At 39.0% G+C, this 19,422-nt stretch overlaps 2 protein-coding genes across 2 annotated transcripts in view; one reads left to right on the top strand and one right to left on the bottom strand.

Annotated features, from left to right (window-relative positions):
* The window catches only part of ARPC5 (actin related protein 2/3 complex subunit 5), a 1,051,210-nt gene that overhangs the window by 894,268 nt on the left and 137,520 nt on the right, over positions 1-19,422 (bottom strand). The gene's annotated exons all lie outside the window — the stretch shown is intronic.
* C1H1orf21 (chromosome 1 C1orf21 homolog) overlaps positions 1-19,422 on the top strand; it is a 247,439-nt gene that overhangs the window by 141,685 nt on the left and 86,332 nt on the right. The window lies entirely within an intron of this gene.

The raw sequence follows: 19,422 nt of genomic DNA, 5'->3' as shown, positions 1-19,422 counted from the left end.
AACTCCTAAAGAGGAGCACCCTTCCTCAATGATGTGGACTAGGAACATCAAAATTTATAAGGTTTCTGCTTCAACCTCAGGGTAATTTGTAGTCTAGTAAATGATGAGAGAATTGAGCAGGTACTAAAATCTTTAAGTGGGCATTATTGGTTTTATTATAGAAAATATTTTCATAGGTTGCTTCTTAAAGTATCCATTAGTCTGAGGAGTACATTGAGATTACTTCTTAAAATAACAGTATTTTCAGAGTTGGAAGAATGGCAAATTTTTTTCTCCCTAAAGAGTGAAAGTCTCTTACACATCTGTGTTTTTGCAGTGTGGTGATATTTTGCATTGTTTAGGCAAAAATAAATATACTTGCAGGGATAAACAGAAAAAAAATGTTTGTTTTAAACATAGGGTTAACTATTAAAACCTCCTTCATTTTATTTTTATATACATTTTGGTTATTCTCGTAATTATTCTTGGATGATTATTCTCATACCATTGGTTTCCATGGAAAGTTGACTTTCAGTGATAACATCTTAATTTGTCATCGAATTATCATAAAATGTATATAGTGTGCTCTTACTACTATATTTCAGTATGACTGAATTATGATTTCCCAACTTTATCTACTAGTTTTAATTTTATTCCTTTATTTAATGACCTCTTTTCTTTTCCATCATTTAGCTTTTATATTTGCTTGTTTTTAAGCCAATAAATCATCCATATCATCGTTAAGAAATATTGGCTTGGGGTTCCGATTGTGTAATCAGAAGCCATATCAAGGTTGTGATATGCACAGGAACTTAGTGATCTGATCATGAAACACACCTGTAGAATAACCTATGAGAGAAGACTGCTGGTGTTAACTGACCGCAAGGATATGAGGGATTATCTCTGGGTGGCAGGGTTATGGGAGATAATTTTTAAAAATTCTTTTCTACATTTAAAAAGGTTTGCCCCTCAGTGTAAGGTATTACTTTACAACTCAGGAAAATAAAATTATACAAAAAGCATTTAAAACATAAGGATTTACAGCTGAGCAGAACAGCAGGCTTTCTGCCACATCAAAAGCCTGTTGCTTTTCTTATTGTAACGGACATTCTGTGAGAGGAAGGAGAATGTCCAGTCACCTAATTTCCATCTCTGTGGAGCATCAGTGGGAACTTCATTCTGCTGTAGATGGACTGGTAAATTGATGATTGTAGCAATAGATAATTTCAGGACTTTATAAGGTAAATACATCCACCATGTGGACAAATTACTTTGACTTTTTAGTTCTTTAAAAGATACAGTGGAAGTACTGTTGTGAAGCTATTCCCATTATTTAGGAAAGCAGCAGTCATTTTAAAATTTTATTGTTAGAGTTAATGACAGAAAATGTGGAGTTAACCATATTGTCCAAAGAATGGAGTGTGCTGATCATTCTTGCCTTATTGTTGAAAGTTTTCTGAAATATATTTGCCTTTTCCTTGTTAGTAAATACAGGATTTTAAACATTAGTGAATTTTTCTTCATGATTCAGTATCTTGCCTTGCCTTAAGGCCATTGTTAAAAACACCAAAAACCTGAACAATAGAATCAGAAGCTGAGGATGTTTGACTAATTCTTTGCTAGCCTTCTGGCATCCCCTAGAAAATATTTTCACAATAATTTATTTTATACTAAACCTATAGGTATTTTTGAAGCATCTTCCCATCCCCAGCATTTTATTCTTTTACTTGGGATCATTAGTGCTGAATTCTCTCTTAGCTTGGGTAGAACTTGACAGGTAATACAAACATAAATCAGGTTGTCATCTTTCTAAAACTGGTCAGGGACTAAGTCGTGTTTTGGCTATTGTTTTAAAAAATGAGAATTGTTTGACAACTTTATGGCCAACTAACTCCAAGTGTATCTAATAATTTTGCAAAAATCTACTGTGTTTTCTGGATAAAAATAAAAGCATTAGCTTTGGAACATAACACTTAACTGTAACCTATTCATTGAGAAATAGCTCAAAATCTGAATAGAATGTTTATAGAGACAAGGAAGGGAGAACTGAGGGAAAGAAAATGTCTCAATCCCCTTCATTCATTCATTCATTCATTCACTCCCTCAACAAGTATTTATAATCACCAGCTACCTGCCAGCTACTGTCCTTGGTTCTGGGTAGTATAAGTAATACCCATAGTCCTGTCCTTAAGGGGTTCACTGTCTAAGAAGGAGGAGGCAAGCCAGTGAGTAGGCAGTTTCCCTGATGTATGCTAATGGACCTAACAGGGAGACACATAATATTATACACACATAACCCAAACTTAGAACATCAGGGAAGCCCTCTTAATGGAGAGGTCCCCTTTATGCTCTCATTTAGCTAAACTACCTTCAGCATCAAAGCTCTGTGAAAAACAATATCGAGAAATACTATGTCCTGGTGCTTCATCCTTTGTTCTTAGTAAATGATGCTCCAGTGTTGACTGGTGAGTCTTGGGAATATCCTCTGTGCCAGAAGTGTTTGTCCATTCACCAAGTAATTGTTGGGTCCTTATCAAGTGTGGCAGCTATGCTTAGAACAAGGAATACAGCAGTAGTGTAAAACATGGTCTTTGCTTTTGTGAAACTCATAGTCTGGAAGAAATAGGCTGGTAAAGAAGCATAAAAATAATGTATTACACACTGACTTATAAGCACAAATTAGTGTCTAAATGATAGCAGATGAGGGAACAGTGATTATATCTCAGAAGGTATGGGAAAGCGGAGACTTAAGGGCTGAATAGGTATTTAAAGAAGATCAGGTGAGGAACAGCGGGAGCAGAGGCCAGGAACTTAAAAGATGAGGGTGTCCACCCAGAACTGTCCCAGATTTGGAGTGATGGGACCGGGAGTAAGGTTCAGGTTGTGAAAGACTTTGTATACTCTAACAAAATGGGACACGCTGTCCTACTGTGGTGAAGAACCTGGCTGTGAACTCAGACAAACCCAGATTTAGATACAGGCTCTGTCACTTACTAGCATGTTACCTAACCTCTCTGAGCCTGAGTTTCCTGAGTCCTCAGGAAACTGTAGTTTATAGTAACTACCTAACAGGATTGTTGTAAGGGCTATCTGAGATAAGGTCAGGAAAGCACTAGCACAGTGCTTGTCACATAGCAAGCACTCAATAAATGTTAGCAGTTAATTTTATTTACAATTTTATCCCATGGATATTGGAAAGCTATAGAAAGTTACTATCTTGCTGCTATCACTCTAGATTCCAGAACCTCTTTGTGTATCCTGTTAAAATATTGTTTTGATGATTAAACAAGTTAATATTTGTAAAGTGCCTAGAACAGTGCCAGGTATATAGTAAGTGCTGTATAAGTGTTTATTCTATGTTTTAAGTTAATGAAATCAGTTAAGCAATAGAAATAAAAATTTTCCACTTTACAGATGAGTAAGCAGAAGTCAGATAAGTTAAACTTCCTGTCTAAAGTAATACAACTAATAAAGTATGGAACCAGTATTCAATCTCTGTCTCATTTCATATTATAGCAGCTGCACCTTAAAATATGATTTTAAAAGACATACCTAGTCCTATCATCACAACACATTTTTCATTTTTGTGAGATGCTTTCCATCTTTGCCCAGGTGCAAGTAATAGTTTTACAGCATTGTAGGCATAGCCTGCATAAATTTTGCATTCCACTTTTTTCTTAGCATAATATCATTGTCTTTCTTTCTTTTTCCTTGAAACAGAGTCTCACTGTTGTCAGCCCAGGCTGAAGTGCAATAGTGCAGTCTCAGCTCACTGCAGCCTCTCCCTCCTGGGTTCCAGCAGTTCTCCTTCCTCAGCCTCCCAAGGTGCTGAGATTACGCCTGGCTAATTTTTGTATTTTCAGTAGAGACAGGGTTTCAGCATGTTGGCCAGGCTGGTCTCAAACTCCTGACCTCAGGTGATCCACCTGCCTCGGCCTCCCAAAGTGAGCATTATATCATTTTCTATTTTCCTTTATAGCCATTGTGTTAAATTTTAATGGATGTGTAAAAGCACATCAAATTGATTTTCCTTAGCTTTTATCTTGCTTTTGGGTATTAGTCTATTTCCTGTTTTTCCTTATTATATATTACATAATACTTCTGTAAGCATATCCCCAAATACAGCCATTCTCTTCTGTTGATTTATTTCCTTAGATAAGTTTCCAGGAATGGGATCATTGGATTGATGATTATGAATCGTTTTATTGTTTTGGACATATATTGCCTGGTGCCTTCCACCAGCAGTATATGGAGACTGCCAATTTCAACACTGAGATAAGAGGCAGAATTGATACCCTCCTAGCAATGAGAATTTTGTTTTTTAAAATTCTTGCTGATTTACTTAAGAGTAAAAATGATACCTCAAGGCCATTTTATTTTTTGCATATTTTGATTATTCCTTAAAATAGATTGCTACCTAATTTAATTCCTACTCTCTTTTCTGCTTTCTTTCTCCTCTAGTTTTTTTTATTCAATTAATAACATTTCTTGAGTGTTTACTTTGCACCAGACGCTGGTGCTACATGTTTTGGATACAAATGTAAAGTGAAAGATACAGGATTTTATGTCTGGTAGGAGACATATTTGAGCAAATAGACTTCAGCTTTATGTGATAAGGACTTTGATAGGTGTCCACATATGATAAGAACAGAGAGACATAGAGGGAGAAGAAGAACTATCAAACTTCTTGGCTGCCATGATATTTTGAAACATATATAGATTCTATCTGTACATACATATTTATGAGTATACTTAACAGGAAGTTGCATACAGATATATGTGTGCACATGCACACATGTGTATCAGACAAAAATCTGGAGATGTATCATATTGGATCATCATTATCATGAGATGACAAAAGGAACCCATGCCCAAAGATAGGAGCAATGACAGATAGGAAGATGGACAAAGAGCAGTCCAAGAAAGGAGAATGAAAGAAAAAGGCAGTCAGGTGGGAGGAAAATCAGAAGACAGCAGTGGAAGGAAGGAATTTAAAGAAGTGAGAAGCAGTAACCTCTACCAGATTGGGCTACTTGGAAGTCATTGGGTCTGATATCTTTTTACCTTTGAATGCCATTCGGAATGTGAATATCCTGTCCCTATATGTGTATTAGCTTAGTAGAGAAGAAGCCTGGGCTTTAGGGTCAAATAGACCCTGGTTCAGATCATGGCTTTGCAACTTACTAGCTGCATGACCTTGGGCAAGAATCTTAACGCCTTTGCAATCTTTACCATATCTTTACTTTTACACCTTCACCTTTACAATATCTTGCAAGGGTGCTAGAATTAAATGAACTGATGTCTCTCAAATGCTTAATGCAATGCCTGGCACATAATAGGTCCTTTGCAAATAGTAGATGCTTTAATTATTAGTACTCTAAATATAGTAGTGATTATTTTAAAACATATCCCGTACATGCTGTATTCTTCTAGTCATAACTAGTCTTAAAGAGGTAGAAGAATGAAGTAGTTAAGAGCTGGACTAAATCTCAGTTATTTAGCTCTGGGCCTTGGACAAGTTACTTTACCTCTCTGGGCCTCAGTTTCCTTATCTGTGAGATGGAGACAATAATGGCACCCACCACATAGATTTATTTTGAGCATTAAGAATGGTGCCTGCTGCATAAGTGCTGCATCAGTGATAGCTTTGATGATGGTGATGATTTGATGATGATGATGATGATGATGACAGTGATGATGAAGGCAATGATGATGATGATGATAACGGCTACATCTTTGGACCAAATAACTTTACTCCATTTTAAGAATATAAGTAATTCTGTACCTTTTGAGTTCTTTTTATGCTTTCCCTTAGTCATACTTCATTAATGTCTCCTGAAAGTTTTTTTTTTTTTTTTTTTTTGAGACGGAGTCTCGCTCTGTCACCCAGGCTGGAGTGCAGTGGCCGGATCTCAGCTCACTGCAAGCTCCGCCTCCCGGGTTCACGCCATTCTCCGGCCTCAGCCTCCCAAGTAGCTGGGACTACAGGCGCCCGCCACCTCGCCCGGCTAGTTTTTTTTGTATTTAATAGAGACGGGGTTTCACCGTGTTTGCCAGGATGGTCTCGATCTCCTGACCTCGTGATCCGCCCGTCTCGGCCTCCCAAAGTGCTGGGATTACAGACTTGAGCCACCGCGCCCGGCCTCTCCTGAAAGTTTTAAAAGTCTCTCTTTTCTTTTTCTTTCTTTTTCTTTTTCTTTCTTTTTTTTTTTTTTGAGGGGAGTTCGCTTCTATTTCTCTTTTGTCTATTTGGTTTCAATAATTTCATCAGCTATTAGATTCATCAAGCTCAACACTTATGACTTTTTTTCTTATAGCTATTTTTATTCAACAACTATCTTACCCTGATTTTATGATCTTGCTTACTTATTTCCAAGTGGAAAACTGACTTCATGATCACCCATGCCCTGTTGAGCATCAGCATCCTCCCTTTAAGAGCCTGCCCCTTTTCTTCTGGTATTTGGGGCAACAGTCTGATATTTGTAGAAATGGCATTGTGGTAATATCGGTGCATGCAGAAACATTTTGGGATACCTATAGCCATTTAAATATTATGTAAGTTTTAAACTCTTCCGAAGTCCCCAGTCCCTATACTCCCACTCTCCTGTTTTCTCATTAGAATTGTTTTTTACAGTGGGAAAAACTAAAGCTATACAAATTTCCACCTGTTTCGAAGTGATCTGGTTTTAGACTTTAAAAAGCTTTTTTGTTTGCCTAAAGCAGATAGGCCTTTGTATGTTTTTCTGCTTATGAATATAAGAGAACACAGAGTATTTCCCATCTTTACGCCACAGATACTTTGTATCTGGCTTTGGTGTTAACTTCTGGAAAATCGACTGTCTTTCATTTGTTCCTTTCTTCTTAGAGACTCCTATTGCTTGCAGGTTACGTCTCTACGCTCTATTTTCTATGTCTGCCATCTTCTCTCACCTTCTTTCAACCCTCCACATGTATTTCTTGTATCTATTTCTGATTCACTAGCCCATTTTCCTGCAGTGTTGATTTTAATGTTTACTGTATGCAGTGATGATCTTATTTCATCTGTCATAGAATGAGTATATCCTGGTCTGTTCCTGTGTCTTAATGGGAATATTTCTATCTCCTTAAGAATGAATAACAGCTGTTTCCTGAATAATTTTTTCACATGACATCCAAGGTTTATTTAAGCGGGGCTATAATTGCTTATAAAATCTTCTTAGTTTTCCATTTTTCTTTGGGGCTACGTAACTTTCTCATTAGGGCCAGATTTTTTTTCCATTTTCTTATATTTCCTCTCCAATTTTTGGAGTGTTTATCATATGGAAGCTGACTTTAAATTTCATTTCCACCAGTTTTGGAGGGTCAAGAGCAGGTCAGTCAGAGATGATCTCTTTTTTCCCCACAGCCCACCTTTTCAGGAATCAGCAGTGTACTTCCTGCAGCTGAGATTGTAGATCAGACAATTTTAATGATACTTTTTTATCTTGGCCCAACCACATGGTTACTCCCAATGTTTATCTCTTAAAACAGGTTAGAGGAGAATTCTTAGAATTTTGTGCCTCTAATGTAGCTTAAAAATAAAAATTTTTTCAATACTTACTATTCTTTGTGTTTGTATACATTAGATTAATTGAACTTTTCAGACAATTTCATGTAGGATTTTTTCTTTTAATATAGGGAGAAGAAGCTCTCCCTTTCTATTCTGATTTTCACTAGAAAGCCAGAAGTTAGCATTGGATAATGATTAAAATCTAGATTTGGCATGGCATGGTGTCGGAGTTTGGAGTGAGAGGGAAATGACTGCAGATTCTGATCACACTCAACTCACTTGTGTGACCTTGAGCAATTAAACAAATATTCTGATCCTCAGTTCTTTCAACTGTAAAACAATAAAAATAATACCCATCTTACAAGATTGTTATAAAGATGAGATATGGAAAGCACCTAACAAGTTGCCTGTCAGTTGGAAGGTTTCCAGTAAGTGATTGCTGCTATTATTAGTAGTATCATTCAGTTCAAAGTGGTGAGAAAGCACTGTCAGTTCTGTGATTATGTGGATTTAAGTCGAAGGTTAGGAGAGGCCCGGCCTTATGGCTCATGTCTGTAATACCAGCACTTTGAGAGACTGAGGCTGGAGGATCCCTTGAGGCCAGGAGTTTGTGATCAGCCTCGGCAGCATAAAAAGACTCTGCCTCTACTAAAATTAAAAAAAAAATTAGCCAAGCCTGGTGGCACACTCTTATAGTCCCAGCTACTCAGGAGGCTGAGGCAGGAGGATCCCTTGAGCCTGGGAGTTCAAGTTTACAGTGAGCTATGACTGTGCCACTGCACTTCAGCCTGAGCAGCAGAACTTGTTTCTTTAAAAAAAGATTTGGAGAGCTCTGACTCCAACTTCACAGTTACAGTTTTATTGTAGAAAAATTTTAAAACCACTGGACCACATCGGAAAAATGTGGCTCTGCCAGAATCTCTCTGTGTGATCTTGGCCAGGTCATCTCATTTTTGAAGCTTGGCATCTTCATCCATATATTGAAGAGGTGGTGCAGCAGTGATGACTTCTTCCTGTCACCTTTATCTAGGTCTGCAAGCTTCTTACCACCATCATGGGTATTAAAGTCATCTTTTGTTTTTGTTTTTTAATATATAGCTAATCATGTCATTCCCCAGTATAAAACCCTTCCTACAGTGGCTTCCTGCTGCTCCTGGGTAATAACCAGAGCAGGGATGACCTATCACTGCCTCTCTGGGGTCCTCTCTCTCCCTTCCCTCTGGCTCAAGCTCTGGCCAAGCTCCTTCCCCTCTAGAGCCTGCACTCCTGCAACTTCCTCCCTTGACTGCTCCCTGACCCCTCTCACCATATCCTCTTCCCCCGACAGATTTCATTAGAGCATGGAACCCTGTACTTCTCCTTTGTAACTCATCGTAATCGTAATTAAAGTCCTGTTTGCTCTAGGCCCCTACTTCTAGGTGGTTAATAGCTGTTTCCCCAGTACCTAGTCTACTGCCCTAGCAGGTCATAAATACTAGATAAATATTTGCAGGATGAATGAATGAATAAATGTGATCTTGAACATAATGCTAAAGAAGGCATGGTCTTTTATTTTTAATACTTCCTGTAGGTCCAAGACTTAGGCAGGTTGGATGCTAAGAAATAAGGCTTCATAACAATTTCAAAAATAAATGTTCCAGCATCATTTTTTTTTAGCTATTGGTTCTTTGACAAAGAATAAAGTAAAATTAAATTATATTGCAGTCCTCATTTCAAGTGAGAAGTGGCCAGTTTTGTATACCTTTCCTAATTACAAATATCCCCAACTCTGGGACCTGGCTCCACACAATCCCCCATAAAAAGTCCTTCAGGAAAGGGTGAGTGGGTGCCAGCCAGTTCCACAGGAGGCCCTGGCCGGGGCTGGGGAGTGGGCAGTGAATGGGGTATGTGATGGAGCATTTTCTTCCATATTTGGTGTGTATGTCTCTGCCTTGGGCTACCTTTGTTTCTTTGCCATATCCAGACTTGTACTTGGTCCACGATACTCAGACCTATGGGGACAGAAGTTGGTTGGCAGAGTAAAGTCATGTGAGTGGTTCTGATTCCACCCGAGAGTGGGGTGGGATCTGTCTGAGAGAGCATTCACCAGGGCAGTCCTGAGTTTCTAAGTTGTTTTTGAATCCCTAACACCTGGCCCACAGTAACCACTCGGAATAGTCTCTTTCTTTCCCATCTATGATAATAATGCCTTTCATTTATGTGTCATTGCATTGTTTATAGAGTGCTTTTACAGTCACTAGCTCATCGGAGCCTCACACACTGTGAGGTCGGTACTGTGGGTATTTTCACCTCTGTTTAAATTTCTAAATTCTGTTTAAGTGAATTTAGAAGGGGAAAAGAAAAGCTCAGAGGGGTGTTTTTTCTTGCCAGCTATTGCTGAGATTTACTTTGGAATGAGGTGGAATTTAGATCTTCATTTTGTACATGTAAATTGCCCAGAGTTAGAGGCAGAAGGTGGTAGAGCTAAGACTCAAATCTGGGTCTTCTCATTCCAGGTGTAAAGACATCAATTGCCTCTCACTGGGCTTTTCTGCACCATAGATGATTTGCTTCTTTCTATCTCAGCGTAACAGATTTAACAAAAAGACACTATTACAAATTGTGGTTTCTTTTACACATTTGGTTTTGATTTTTTTTTTTTTTTTTTTTTTTTTTTTTTTAGTTTTACTGATTTAAGCTGTGTACTTTCTGATTCTTTTTTCTTTTATTCTCAGTCATTCGGCAAGCATATATTGAACATCTGTGTGCCAAGAACCATCCCAGACATTAGGAAGAAAATTAAGACACGATCCCTCCCTTTGAGGTGCTCACGACATAGAATGGGGCATGGGTACATGAATAAGTAAAACACAGTTGAACAGGTAACTCTGTAGAGGTAGGAAGGTCTAGGAAATGGTCACTTTTACATGGGAGTAGGAGAGAGGTCAGGCAGAGGTCGTAAATACAGAAGAGATTGGGGTGGGTGACAGCTCAGGCAGAGAGTACAGAAGGGTGGGGTGAGAAAGTCCCTGAACTGGAGTGTAGTCCAAGGTAGTGGCAGCAAAGGGGAGCAGTGAGGGGGTGGATCTGGAGAGGCAGGATGGGGGGACTTGAGGTCTTTGGGTGCTAAAGGTAAGGTATTCTGGAGGCAACAAGGAGCTCTAGAAATCATTTAAAACAGGTATGTGACATCAGATTTGAAACATTAACTGGCATTGAAGATTTTGAGAGCTACAAGTACAGTGAAACAGGGAACTACGATCTGTTGTAGGGAAGTGATCCCCCTTCACACCAGCTGTCATTTCTGCTAGTAGTGAGAATAATTCGGGACAGCTGTGTAGGAGCTTGGAACGAGGGGTGCGTAAAATTGAACCAAAAGGCTTTGCATTCTGATGGTTTTAGTTGTCCTGTGATGTTGTGACTTAGTATCAGCTCTCTCAACAGGAAGTCGCTAAGTAGAACCTAAAAGAAGTGCTTCCAAAGTATGTTCTTGTTTTCCACAAACTGTACCTAAAGCTTAAACCAATAATGTCAGATGTTTTTGTGCTCTCTGAAACAATTCCAAGCCATTTTGCAATCCCTTAGAGCATCAGATACATGAAGTACGTCAAACAGCATCATTCCTTGTGAATGTCATTTTTAAACAGCAAATGAGAATACCAAGGACATAGTGAATTGAGAACGCTTTTTCTCCATTTCTATGAAAAAGTTAACTAAAAGCAAATGCAGCATCATGAATGGACTTTATCTTAGTAGGGTAAGGCTGTGGTTTCTTGGATGTGTGCTTATTAAAGCTGGGTACTTTCACCACTCAGAGCCAAGTTCCCATCACATTTGAAGGCTTACTGTTCCTACTCAGAAGGAAGTATAAATACAGTACAACTCACTGATTGTCTTCCTGTGGACTTTAGGAAATGTACTTCTAGACTATCTCATAGTTGAGCTGTTTCCTCCATTAAAACCTTCAGAATTTTCCGTTTACTTTATACCCTGACAATCTACACTGAATTAAATAATTTCTGTTAATAGGACATGTTTATCATCCTAAGAAACTTGAAATGATGTGGTTCTTAGCATTACATTCTATTGTTACCCCTGCTGAGTATGACGTTAAATCATTCAAGAAGGAATTACAGAAAGATTTTATTCTCATGGCCATTAACAGGAAAAAAGAGTAATTTTCCATCATTGTAATATACAGTTTACAGAGGGGATGGCTGTATGACCCTTTGGCCTCAGTTTCTTCATTTTAAAGTGAGATTTGACCCATCTGACCTGGGTCAAACTTTATTCCAAACATTTATTTCTTCCACATACAATGTTGGCATACACACACCAAGAGCTGTGTGGGAACTTCACATTTTCAGGGACCCAGGTTCTTGCTGTCTTGTTGCTCCACTGTGCTCACCACACAGCTTCACCCTGTGGTTGAGTCTGCTGCTCCAGTGCCCGCACTCATGTCCACACACCAGCCAGTGAGAGGAGGGAAAGGACCAAGGGGAAGACACACCCCCTCCTTTAGAGGCATGATCTAAAAGTGACACACGGCCTCCAATCATACCACTTTGACCAGAATGTAGTCACATGGTCACACCTCACTGGGAGAGAGGTGAGAAATGGCTGTCACATCATGTCATATAGTTGTCATGTACAACTGCAATGTGTGTGTTGGGGAGGGGTAGATATCTGAGGACAACTAGTAGGTGCCTGCCATAGCATGTGAGGTCCTTTCCAGCTTTAAAAATAAATAATGCGTGCAAGTTCCACGTCTAATTGCCTATCAACCTGTGAAAAAAATTCGGACACTATTCCTCTTGTGCAGATGCCTGTGTTCGAAGGTGGCAGAGGAGGCAGATGAAAGAAAGCCCAGCAGGGGTGACCTTGTAAATTTCTATAGCATAGCCTGATGGAATACATTCTTTGTGTGAAAAGAAAAAAAAGATTATTTTCCCTAAAAATGGGAAAACAGATAAGAAATTAACTGGGACCTTAATTGCATTTTGCAACTTTCTCATCCCAAGTTTCGTTTTGCATCCAAAGAATCAAGTTGGCTTCTGTTGAATGCAAAGTACTAATTCCCTCCTTTGCATGGCCCAGGGTATATATGGGCTATGTTTGAATTAGATACAGCTGCATGTTTGGATTTTTTTAATTGTAGTAAAATTTGCATAACAATATTTACCATCTTAATAGTTGTGTACAGTTCAGTGACATTAAATACATTCATAATTCTGTCTATCCATCACCATCATCCATCTCTAGAACTCTTCATCTAGTAAAACTGAAATTCTATACCCATTAAACAGTAACTTCCCATTCCTCCTTCCCCCTGTCCCTGGCAGCCACCATTCTGTTTTCTGTCTCTATAGTTTTAACTACTCTAAGTAGTTAAATTATATGAGGCACTTAGAGTGCCTCATATAAGTGGAATCATACAATGTTTGTTGTTTTGAGAATGGCTTATTTCACTTAGCATAATGTCCTGAAGGCCCATCCATGTTGTAGCCTATATCAATATTTCCTCTTTAGCTTCTCCTTTTTAAGGCTGAATAATATTCCACGGTATGTATATACACATTTTACTTACGTGTTCCTCTGTCAGTAGAAATTTGAGTTGCCTCCATGTTTTAGCTATTGTGAATAATGATGCTTTGAACATGGGTGTACAAGTATCTCTTCGAGACCCTAATTTCAATTCTTTTTTTTTTTCTTTTTTTTTTTGAGACATAGTCTCACTCTTGTTGCCCAGGCTAGAGTGCAATGGCATGATCTTGGCTCACCGCACCCTCTGCTTCCCAGGTTCAAGCTACTTTCCTGCCTCAGCCTCCTAAGTAACTAGGATTACAGGCATGCACCACCATGCTGGTTAATTCTGTGTTTTTAGTAGAGACGGGGTTTCTCCATGTTGGTCAGGTTGGTCTCAAACTCTCGACCTCAGGTGATATGCCCACCTCGGCCTCCCAAAGTGCTTGGGATTGCAGGCGTGAGCCACTGCACCCAGCCCCTAATTTCAATTCTTTTGGGCACATACCCAGAGTGGAATTGCTGGACCATATGGTAGTTTGATTTTTAATGTTTTGAGGAACTGCCATAACTTTTCCACAGTGGCTGTAACTTTTCGCATTCCCACCAACAGTGTACAAGGATTCTAGTTACTCTGCATCCTCACCAACACTTGATATTTTCTGGGTTTTCATGAGAGTAGTCATCCTAGTCAGTGTGAGGTGGTAATGCATTGTGGTTTCAAATTATATCTTCCTGATGATTTAGTGAGCTCGAACATCTTTTCATGTGCTTATTAGCCATTTGTATCTCTCCTTTGGAGAAATGTCTATTCAAGTCCTTTTCCAATCTTTTAATTTAGTTGTTTGCTTCTTTTGTTGTTAAGTTTTAGGAATTCTATATATTTTTTATATTAATCCCTTAATAGATATATGATTTCAAATATTCTTTCTCATTCTGTAGGTTGCCTTTTTATTCTGTCACTCATATCTTTTCATGAACAAAATTTTTCATTTTCATTAAATCCAATTTTTTTTCCTTTTGTTGCCTGTGCCTTTGGTGTTATTTCCAAGAAATCACTGTCAAATGCAATGTCATGAAGCTTTTGCCCTATGCTTTCTAATAACGGCTTTATAGTTTTAGTCCTATGTTTCGATCTTTGATCCATTTTGAGGTCATTTTGTATATAGTATTAAGAGTCTAATGTCATTCTTTTGCATATTGATGTCCAGTTTTTCCAGCACCATTTGTTGGAAAGACTCTCTTTTCTCCATTGAATGGTCTTGGCAGCCTTGTCAAAAATCATTTGACCACATATACAAAAGCGTATTTCTGAGTTCTCCATTCTATTTCATTTTATATGTCTATCTTTATGTCAGTACCACACTGTTTTGATTATTGTAATTTTGTTATTAAGTCATTTGTTCTAACTGACTTTTTTATTGTGTGTGGAATCTTTAGGGTTTTCCAAACATAAGATTACATTACTTGCAAAAAGAAATGTTTACTTTTATCTTTACAATTTGAATACCTTTAATTTCTTTTCCTTGCCTAATTGCTCTGGCTAGAACTTCCAGTTCCATGTTGAATTGAAGTGATGAAAGTGGGCATCCTTCCCTTGTTCTTGATATTAGAGGGGAAGATTTTAGTCTTTCACATTAAGTATGATGTTCACTGGGATTTTTCACATGTGGCTTTTACTAGTTTGAGGTGATTTCCTTCTACTACTAGTTTGTTGAGTGTTTATTATGAAAGGGTGTTGAGTTTTGTCAAATGCTCTTTCACCATCAGTTAAGATGGTTATGTTTTTTCCCTTTATTCTGTAAATGTGGCATATTACATTGATTGATTTTTATATGTTGAACCATCTTGGCATTCTAGGAATAAATCCCACTTGGTCATGGTGTATAATATTTTTAATATGCTGAATTCAGTTTGCTGGTATTTTGTTGAGGATTTTTGCATCAATGTTCATAAGAGATACTGGTCTATAATTTTCTTTTCTATAGTGTCTTTGTCTGGCTTCTGTATCAGGATAATGATGGTCTTATATAAATAAGTTAGTAAATGTTTCCTCTTCTTCACTTATTTAGAAAATTTGAGAAGGATTGGTATTTGTTCTTTAAATGTTTGGTAGAACTCACCAGTGAAGCAATCAGGTGCAGGACTTTTTATAGCTGCATGTTTTAATCTTTAAATTAAAGTGAAAAAATCCTGCAAAGTTTCTTTATATGGTATGGTAGTCACTTGACATGGTCACTAGTATTCCAAATCTCCTCCCTCTGGGTCCATGAGCACTTCTTTGACCCTGTGTGACCACGTGACTTGTTTTTCCAGATGAAATGTGAGTGGAGGGGATATGTGTCACCTTTAAGAGGAAGTCTTAAGACCCAATGCAGAATTCTACAGATTCCATTCTGCCTGCAAAGTTCCAGATTTCTGGTCTGTTTCTATCTGCATTCCTGAATAAAGACATGGCACAGAGCAGTGACCCTGCTGACCTGTGATGAACATGTACCCAGGAGTGAGAAATAAACCCTTGTTGTTTTAAACCATTCTGTTTTGGGGATGTTTGTTACTACAACATAACCTACTGGCTGATACAAACAGAAACTAAAATACCCCACCTATGGATAATGAGTGCTAGCATGTCAGTTACTACTTAGCTGTTGAAAGTGAAGTCATTAAAGACCCATTATTGTTAATAAATGCCAGAAAAATCCAGTGCCTAATGCATGTATCTTTTACCCAAATACTAAAAACTAGTGCTCAAAGTATTAGTTCAATTTAGTTGTTATTGTTCTTTCCTAGTAGTTAGTAGTAATTTTAAGTAAATGTATATTCACAAATTGCATCTTAACATAATTTTTAAGTTATAAGATGTACCAAGATTTTAAAAGAGATTGATAGACTTATGATCCATCTTTGATTCTGGCAGCATTGGTGGCTATAGGAAGGTTTTTTTTTTTTGAGACTGAGTCTTGCTCCCTCATTCAGCTGGAGTGCAGTGGCATGATCTCAACTGCAACCTTCACCTCCTGAGTTCAAGCGATTCTCCCACCTCAGCCTCCCAAGTACCTGGGACTACAGGTGCATGCCACCACGCCCAGTTAAGGTTTTGTATTTTTAGTAGAGACGGGGTTTCACCATGTTGGTCAGGCTGGTCTCGAGCTCCTGACCTCAGGTGATCTGCCAGCCTTGGTCTCCCAAAGTGCTGGGATTACAGGCATGAGCCACTGTGCCCAGCCAGGAATTTCTAATCTAGTTTTAGAAAAAGTTTATGAAGCTAAAAAGTTATTTTTGTAGTTTGATGCCCTGCAATTTGGTGACTTTTTGATCTGTACCTGTAAATGGTATTGCCACAAATAGCGTAAATGCCATCATATCAGTTTTTTCTCCAAATGTTTATTATTTTTTAACCATTTAAAAGAATTATTTCATTTATTTGAAAGCCAGTTCCAAAAATAAATGATAATAGCTAACGATTGTTATATGCTCCTATTTGCCATGTGGATCTAAGTGGTCCATATGAATTATCTCAAAAATCTTCATAACAATCATCATTTACCTGAGGAAATTGAGATATAGAGAAACCAATAAATTTACTAAACCCCACTTAGTTGGGGGAATGGGTGTGAAGGAACTGGGATTTAAAGACATGTTTTCTGTGACATCTGGCCTCTTGGAGAAGGGTGGGATCCCAGAACTACTTAATGTCTGTTGTTGATTTTGCCCAAGTGTGAAGGTAGCAGTACAGATGGAATATAAATTATACTTTTTTCACACACAGTCAGTGTGTTATTTTCCCCCTCAGGAACCCCTAGTTTTTATTTATTTGCTTGTTTATTTAAGTAAATGTCTTTAAAATAATTACTTTGAGCACCATCCTCAATGATCATACTTTCTTGTCATCATTAGAAGAACTAGCTTTGACCTCACCATCTACCGCCTGTCTCCACCCCAGCACACGGAATTATGACCTCACCTCTTCTTTAGGTCTCCAGCTAAGATTGTTTATAAGTGGCCTGTCTGGATATCTTCAGGTGACAGATATGAATATATATCTTGTGCTCAGACCCTGGCAGAAATGCCAGGGAGAAATTATGTGATTCTTAAATATTTACAAAGACATCTCATCATGGTCCTCTGATGATGTTAAGAACCCAAAGAACCTTAATTGTTTACAGTGCTCTCCCTTTAAAACTTTAAAAGCAGTGGCCTGGGTTTCTTCTTTGCATGACGAGCAGAGTGGACCTGGCAGTCCAGAGGGAAAGCTCATTTGCTTGGTTGACTTTTTGGGAAAGGTGTGCCAATGAATGTGTTTTCATTTAATAATCTGGAAACCAGGGGATCACGGACTGGCATGCAGAGTTGCTCAGCTAGAAGCATCTGAACTTGAGTGGGAAGGTGACAGGATTCAGTGTGGCTTCAGGCTGGTGTGGTTTGTGAGCTTAGCCAGCTATCCTATGACAGTTTTACAAGTACAGAACTCTTGAATATGCTGAAGTTGAATATTCTGGGAAAGGAAGGGCGAAGGTGATTGAACTGTGCTCTTGTTTTTGCTTTCAGGCAAATTCCTCTTCTATACTGGGTGCAGTCATCTTTAGCTTGTCAGTTATTGTCACAACTTGTTGGGAAGATCATCAGCTTAGCCACTTAGAGTTGCCTAAATATTTGAGCAGAAACCCCAGCCCTTCTGCAGGGTCTCACATGAACATCCTACCAGATGTGGGGATATCAAGGTAAAAGACAGGGCAATTCGTATAATAATACTAATAGCATACACTGGGTGCCAGGCACAGTTCTAAGCACTTTACATGTCTTAGGAAAAGGTGCTTTTAGTATTCTTATTTTAGAGATGAGGAAAACTTAAACACTTAGGTGACTTGCCTGGGGTCACATAACCAGTTAAGAATGGAACTAGATTCAAACCCAGGCAGGCTGGCTGCAGTAGCCAGAATGACCCAATCATAGTTCCCAGTAGTATTCACTCAAGGGATTCAATAGGATCCATAATGATTCACAGGACAGAATGCATACTTCAGCAAAACATATGTTTGTTTTTTGTTGTCTGAAGGTTGTAGATGATGTACCTGGCAAGCATGTCAGAATTCTGAGCTGCCACTGGATGGGAAACTTCCATGTTAGAGAATCCTTTCTCCTTCCTACATGGAGAGGTGGTGAGTTAGTGAGTACAATAAGAGATAGTGCTTATACAGGCCGGGCGCGGTGGCTCACGCCTGTAATCCCAGCACTTTGGGAGGCCAAGGCGGGTGGATCACGAGGTCAGGAGATCAAGACCATCCTGGCTAACACAGTGAAACGCCATCTCTACTAAAAATACAAAAAATTAGCCAGGCGCAGTGGTGGGCACCTGTAGTCCCAGCTACTCAGGAGGCTGAGGCAGGAGAATGGCGTGAACCCGGGAGGCGGAGCTTGCAGTGAGCCGAGATCACGCCACTGCACTCCAGCCTGGGCGACAGAGCGAGACTCCGTCTCAAAAAAAAAAAAAAAAAGATAGTGTTTATACATAGATGAGGTATTGAAAAATGTGTGTGGAGCATGTGCCAGTCACAAGACAAGGATGATCGTCTTTGTGTCTCCGTGAGGATCCAGCAGACCTCTGGGGAGAAGGAGGAGAGTTCACTTCAATGAGCCCAGAGCCCCTCACTCTCCTGGCTTTTTGGAGACTGCTTGCCTTCCATGGCCACATTATCCTAAGGGAGGAAAGAAAGAGTTAACGTTCCATGGCCTTATCCAAAGCCTTCTTTGACTATGATTGGGAAAGAGTGCTTTGGGAGATGATACTGCTTAGTGCAAATAAAACGTCCTCTGGCTTGAACCTTAGAGAACCCTGAGCATGGCATCCACCTGGCTGTGGGAGCCAACACTTTAATTTCCTTTCCTTGGCTTACACCTGTAATCCTGGCACTTTGGGATGCTGCAGCGGGAGGATCAGTTGAACCCAGGAATTCTAGCCTTGGCAATATAGCGAGACCCCTTCTTCACAAAAAAGTTAAAAAATTAGCTGGGCTAGGTGCTGATGTGTGCCTATGGTCCCACCTACTCTGTAGACTGAGGTGGGAGGTCACTTGAGCCCAGGAGGTCAAGGCTGCAGTGAGCCATGGTCACCCAGCCTGGGCAACAGAGCAAGACTCAATCTCTTATAAGAAGAAGAGGAAAAAAATCTTTATCTGACTATCGTAGCCTGGGAAAGTAACAGTAATAATTAAATTATATTGTCACTTATTCGTCATGTACAAGTGAAAAATCAGCTAGTTAGCGTAATAACCATACAAAGCCTTCTGAGTTGTCTATTTTTGTCATTAAAGATCATTTAAAATCATCTACAACTATTTGTCTTGGTTTTTGGCCCTTGATATCTGGGAACTTCTTTCTAGAATTTATCTGATGCAGTATGTCCACTGTATCTT

This window comes from Macaca thibetana, chromosome 1 (genome assembly GCF_024542745.1).
Source record: "Macaca thibetana thibetana isolate TM-01 chromosome 1, ASM2454274v1, whole genome shotgun sequence".
In the NCBI taxonomy this organism is placed as follows: domain Eukaryota; kingdom Metazoa; phylum Chordata; class Mammalia; order Primates; family Cercopithecidae; genus Macaca; species Macaca thibetana.
The sequence above is the reverse complement of the archived record's forward strand: the minus strand, read 5'-3'. Positions and strand labels throughout refer to the sequence as shown.